This window comes from Lipotes vexillifer, unplaced genomic scaffold (genome assembly GCF_000442215.2).
Source record: "Lipotes vexillifer unplaced genomic scaffold, Lipotes_vexillifer_v1.1 scaffold217, whole genome shotgun sequence".
Taxonomy (NCBI): domain Eukaryota; kingdom Metazoa; phylum Chordata; class Mammalia; order Artiodactyla; family Lipotidae; genus Lipotes; species Lipotes vexillifer.
The window spans coordinates 985,207-991,589 of record NW_006788200.1 but is presented as its reverse complement, the minus strand read 5'-3'; positions in this window follow the sequence as shown (position 1 = coordinate 991,589).

Genomic DNA, 6,383 nt, shown 5'->3' with positions numbered 1-6,383 from the left:
TTCCTTCCCGGGAACTGCTGATCTCAAAGGGAACTTTGGTTCAATCCCTGGGACATCCAGTCCCTACCCAGACTCGCCCAGAGGCCTTCCTGCCAGATGCCCCCATAGAAGAGGGGGTGCTCCATTCTCCCTGTACTTTTTCTTGTGGCTGCCTTCCTATTTATAGGAACAAGTGTGGTGAATTCATTGCATAATCAAAAAGCAAACAAACTTGCTCTAAGGGAACACTTACAATTTAAGTAGACACTTGTGTAAAAACAATGATTCGTGCTTTGTTGGATCTCCAAAAATAGACAACATGATTCGTTGAATGATTTCTGGCCTTTAGTGTATTTTAACCTATACATGACAGTCTCTGAATTATCAAGACAGCTATGTAGTTACTGTCTACAAGAAAGAAACATCTTTTGCCTCAACCACAGGTTATAAATTCACTGCTACCACAAACAAAGTCAAAAGACACAAACTTGGGAAAATATTTGCCACAAATTAAAAAAAAAATTAATTGCCTTAATATATAAAGAGATCTTACAAGTCAATAAAAAAGACCAATAATTTGATAGAAAAATGGGCAAAGAAAGTTGACAGATGACAGAAGTTAATACAAATGGCTTTTAAATGTACAAAATGATATGCAATTTTATATATAAAAAAGAAATGTAAATTAAAACATTATTTTCACCTTTCATATTTCAGAGGTCAAAAGTCTGATAATGTACTGTGTTAGTGAGGATGTAGGAAAATGGGCACTCTCATATATATTAATGGGAATACCAATTGGTACAAACTCGTTGTAAGAAATTTGAGATTAACCAAATTTGAAAATTTACATACCCTGTTAGTTATCTATTACTGTTTAACAAACTACCCCAAAACTTAGTGGCTTTCCCATTTACAATTATTTTGCTTGTGAAATTGAGGAAGGGCTAGGTTGGGTGGTGGTTCTCTGACCCGTATAATGTCAGCTGAACTCTCCCAGGCCTGGGAAAGTACTGAGATACTGAGGGGCACAGGCATGTCTTTTTATGTAGTAGAAAAACATGATTAATATGTGCATGTGTCCATCTTCTCCATGGCCCCTGCTCCCCAACTACTGCCACCACTAAAGGAGACTCCAACTTGGCAGCAGTTTCGTCCCCTTCCTCCCCTGTAAGGTTCTTTGGGCTTTTGCAATAATGAAATGCCCTCCAGTCAAAGACCCTGAGGAACACACCAATAGTTGAAAAAAATGGAGTGTATTACTTGTTACAGTGAGGGGAACACACAGGATGGGGAACCATGGAGCACCTTGGTAAGAGGGCCTTAGAGAGGACTTACAGGACTTGGGCTTGTATTAGTGATTTTGGAGAGAATTAAAGAAGCAGGACTTTTCTCAGTGTTTGATGCTGTCGGGAAGCAAGAGCAGTTCTATGATTGGGTACCTTAAATCTTATCTAGAAAAAGGAATAACTAAAGCAAAGTTAAAGCTGCAATTGGCAAGGAAACAGCACTCGTGTATTATTCAGGATAGAAGGACATTTGGTCATTTTTGGGACTTGGACAACGTTCATGGTTTGTCTGTGTTTGGATATGATTACAGAATGGTCTTGTTTTTGTCTTGACCCATCATGGTTACAGATGGCCTTGTCCGATGTGGATGTCCTGTGAAATTGTTTATGTGCAACAGGAGAACTCCAAGGCCTTGGCTGTGAATGTCAGATCAACTTCTACAACACCAAGGCCTAGCGGATAGTCCCAGGCCAACATCCAGATGTCAGGGGCTGTTTCTCTTTCTCAGGCGAGAAGAAGAGGCAAGCAGAGAAGTGGGTGGGCGGGATTTCAGTTTTGGAGGAGCTAGGCAGAGAGTTTCTGCAGCGTGTGCAACAGAAGTAAGGGGGCGGGAGGAGGAGCGGTTAACAAGAATTGCTCTGGACACTGTGTCCACTTCATGGTTGTCAAGAAATATACTTTTTAAAAATATAAATTAAAATCTTGAACAATTTTGGATTGGCTTTTGGTTGCTGGATTGTGTTCCCTCTATTGTAATACTGCTCTGAGACCAACCGTGCGGATCGGGATCTTAAAAGGGCAGGTGTTCAAAGCCAAGAAGTTCTGAGCCATTGTCTTAAGAGTCCAGAGCTCCAGCTCCAGCTGAAGCTGATGCCTGGGTCAGGATGGTGTTTGAAGAAGAACCAGAGCCAGGAGGGTGCCAATCAGAAGCCAGGCTCAGTGCCTGCTGCCTCCATCCCCTAGAAGATCCAAGTATTCAGAGCTCCCCAGGCTCTTAGTGCCCCCAGAAAGTGGCAGCCTTGACCCCCGGTCTGGGTTTCTGGGTCCTGGTTATTACCACAACAAACCTTGTCAGCCGAGGATGCCAAGATAGGGGGATATGGTCCCTGCCCCCAGGCATGCTGATTCTGTGGGAGAGTGAGGGCAGCCACAGCAATAGCTGGGGCTCAAGACAGACGAGCACTGAAGGCCCAGCAAAAGGCCCCCAGTCCCTTCCAGGGAGGTAGCATTTCTTTTTTTTTTTTTTTTTTTTTGGGGTAGGCGGGCCTCTCACTGTTGTGCCCTCTCCCATTTGCGGAGCACAGGCTCGGGCTGTTGTGGCCTCTCCCGTTGGGGAGCACAGGCTCCGGACGTGCAGGCTCAGCGGCCATGGCTCATGGGCCCAGCCGCTGCGCGGCGTGTGGGATCCTCCCGGACCGGGGCACGAACCCGTGTCCCCTGCATCGGCAGGCGGACTCTCAACCACTGCGCCACCAGGGAAGCCCAAGGGAGGGAGCATTTCTTGGCAGAGCCAGTATCCATAGGATAAAGGTTTGGGAAGCCGGGGCAAGGAAGGCTGAGGACAGAGCAGTGAGGAATGCACAGTGACAGATGAATTGAGAGCATTCTTTGGAGCCTGGAGATCCCCAAAGGTGAAAACCTCAAGAGCCAGACTCTATGGCTGGTGTAAACCCTATCGAGGCCACAGGGGATATGCGTAGTTCAGCACCTTAAGGACCCACTGAGGGATGCGGGAGTGAACACAGACGTCAGCAGAGCCTCCCCTCTCCTTCCCTTCCTCTCCCTCCCCTTTCAGGTGGCTGGCCGGAAGGGCCCAGCCTATGTGGGGTAGTGGGAGAAATGAAAAGAAAACGGGCAAACATGGGAGAAGAAGAGCCCACGCTGGGAATCAAAGAGCTGGAAGAGTTCTGGAAATGGAGTATCTGGAGGGACAGTTGGTCAAGGGATGGTGCATTAGCATCCAAACTGTACTCAGAGGGACAAGGACAGTGGCGGGTCTGCTTACTTGGCCAAACTTTCTGAAAGGAATGGGGTGCCCGTGTGGGCACCCGGCCTGGGCTTTCCCACAGAAGGGGTGGCCTGGACCCTCGGGGCTCGGGCCCGCGCGCTACCGGCGGTAAGAACGCGCTGGGCGGAGGCGGGCGGGCAAGCGCCTTGGTGGCCCTTCCCCTACTTTCTAGCTTCTTCAGTTGGAGCAAGAGGTCTGTGCCCTGCGGGGGAACGAGCGTCCAACCCCTGAACCCAGGTCTAGGCCGGCAAGCGGACACTACGAAGGGGCGGGCGGCTCCCAGGGCAGCGCCGCCGTTCCGCGCTCCCGCCCCCGGGAGCCGGACGTGGCGCCTCCCCCGCGGCAGCCGGAGCCTGGAGGTGGGGTCGGGAGCCCGAGGCCGGGACTCTGATGTCACCGCGCGGCCGCGGGCGCCCAGGAGCGCGTCTCCGGTTGGAGCTCAGGTACTCGGTGAGGCCGCGGTGCCGGACGGCCGGGAGTGGGCGGCGGAAACGCCCTTCCCGGTGGTGGCAGAGCGAGCCCCACCGCTAGGAGCGGGTGGGGTAGCTGGGGCGCTGCGGAGCAGCCCGCGCGTCGTTGGGTCTGGAGGGGTTGGGCTCCGCGCGGAGTCTGGTTTGCGCGAGTCAAGGCCCTGCGCGCTTGGCCCCTTCGCAGAGGGGTGGGGGGCGCAGAGCCGGCAACAGCGGGAGCTGCTGGGGAGCGCGCCCGGGGGACCCGAGCACGCAGTGGGGTCTCACCCTGCAACCTCCGGCTCCCGCCTTTCGACCTCGCAGCCACTGGGGTATCCTGGCCTCTCCGGTCCACGATCGCGCGGTCCCCTCCGCGTGTTCTGAGCCCTTCTTCCCCGACGGTGAACCCAACCAACAGGAAAGGCCGAGAAATGCGCCGGCCAGGGGCCATCCGCTCTCCCAGCGTCCCCGAGGCCTCGCTCTCCAGCCGCACCGCGTGACTCTGTCGCCCCCTGTGGCCACCAGGCCTGCGCCTCTTTCCTCCCTGGAGCGCCTCGACTCAGCTTGAAGCCCCAGGTATGTGGTACTATCTCGACCGCGGCTTCCTCTCCCCAAGTGCCGCCAGCATCCCGCATTTCCTGACCGTGGCACAGAGCTAGAGTCTACGGAGACTCTACGTGTGGGCGGGAGCGAGCTGAGAGCAGACGCTTCGCGACGTGAGCTGTGGTGCTGACCAGCCGGGAGAATGGGGTGCCGGAGGGAACTGGGAGAGCCACGGAACTTACCGAAATGCCTGCCCTTCTAGACCTGGTCTGGAGTGGTGGAATTCAAGACACGGCCCAGGACCTAGAAACTCAGTCCGGCAGGGAGACTATCGTGCAGGCAGCGCGGCAGTCTCCCTGCCGGACCATCCAGGTGGGGTGGCCTGGACAACCTCTCCATAAGAGAGGTCAGACGTGAGGTGGCCTTTGGGAAAGATATGATTTAATTCCTGATCATTGTTGATCAGTTGAGGTTGTCTGCCTTTCTGGTCACCTTACCTGGATCTGTTTCCATTGCCTTTGTGTGATTTTACCCACTGGAACCTGTCTTCATGGATTTCCCCAAGAACCTCTAATTAAAAACCTGGGTCTGCTTTCTTGCCTGGTCCAACCTCTCTCCTGAGGTCCAGACACACATCTCAACTTACCACCTGCTTGCCAGACTTGCCACAAACACTACAGAGCCCACAGGCCCCAGACTGAGCACTGGATCCCTTGGCTAGTCCCCGTCTCAGCTTCCTCATTCCTGGGACCGGCACCTCCACCTCCCCAGCCCCTAGCTCTGAACACGGAAGTCATCCTTGTCTCCTTTTCCTCTCTTGCTCCTTGATTCAGGTGGTAAGTTTATCGCAAATGACCCCAATACCACATGACCCCAATCTGGTGGTTTTCTAGCAGGGATTCCACACTGCTCCCCCTACTCTGACGAGGCTTGGCAAAAGGTTCTTTGAGTTCTAGCCTCTGGACTTACATTCAATGCAGGCACTGGCTCTGCAGCCCAGCCCACAGCTGACACTAATGCTGATGCTAGGGCTCCTGGGGTGTGGCTACTCCCAGCCACAAGGACTGGCTGAACTGCAAGAGGCTCCCTGCAGCCAGACAAGTGTGAAAACTCTTTGCTCTTTGGGCTGAGGCCCCAAAACACACTAAAGGAGCTGGACCCTCCTGGCATAACAGGTTCTACAAAGGGCACAGTGTGAGCATCCTGCATGGGTATCAGGTGCTTGGGTTACCACTGCAAAAGCATCCTCGAGACAAGTTAAGGTCAATAAGAAAATGTACACACACTTTAGTTATCCATTTGAGCTGTTTTTATTTGGTGAACTCAGAATCCTTTATCAGTCAGTAACTCACAGATAAGATAGAATTGTCAAGGTCTTTTTTGAGGAAACATCTTTGTATTAGAACAGTTACCCATGCCTATAGATGCAGCGAAAGTCAAGAATGGGTGGCATGAGCCAGGGTAAACAGTGCTCCCAAGCTGGGCTCAGAAGGATAGGAAGAGAGAGAGCTACTGTCTGGGTGGCTAGGGGGGGTTACCAAGAGGAGGTGACTGTCCTCCCAGGGGCTGCTACTCAGAGTAGCTTCTTGTCTTTCTGAAGTTCAGGGAGTATAAACTACTTTGCAAAAATGGTCCCCAAGCCTGAGTGAAGACTAACCTGCAGGGCTGGCCTTAATGGGCACAAAGATGCCTCCAGGTGGGTGATGTCAAGATGTTCTGGTACCAGGTCAGCAGAGATCCCCTCCTGGGAATGTTGGAGGTACCGCTTTGCCCTTTTAGGAAATATCATATCCTCCCACCACTAACCTCCCTACCTGCCCTATCCAGCAATCTGTAGCATCTGGGGTCTCAGGGAATGGGGTAGAGGGTGATCCTGAGCTCCAAAAAGTGTCTAGAGGCTCACATAAGTCTGTTTTTCAGTTTCCACCCAACTGTGGGCCACCCCCCTCTGCAATCCCAACCAAGCATCTCAGGAAATGCAAGTCCGCCCCCCACCCCACCCCCAAAGTCCCTGTAGCCCATAGGGAGCCTTCAGTTCCCAAGACTCAAAGCTGCTTTCACCCCTGACCCAGGCACACCTACCTAGCTCCTCCCCTTGCTCCCCCTCCTGCCAC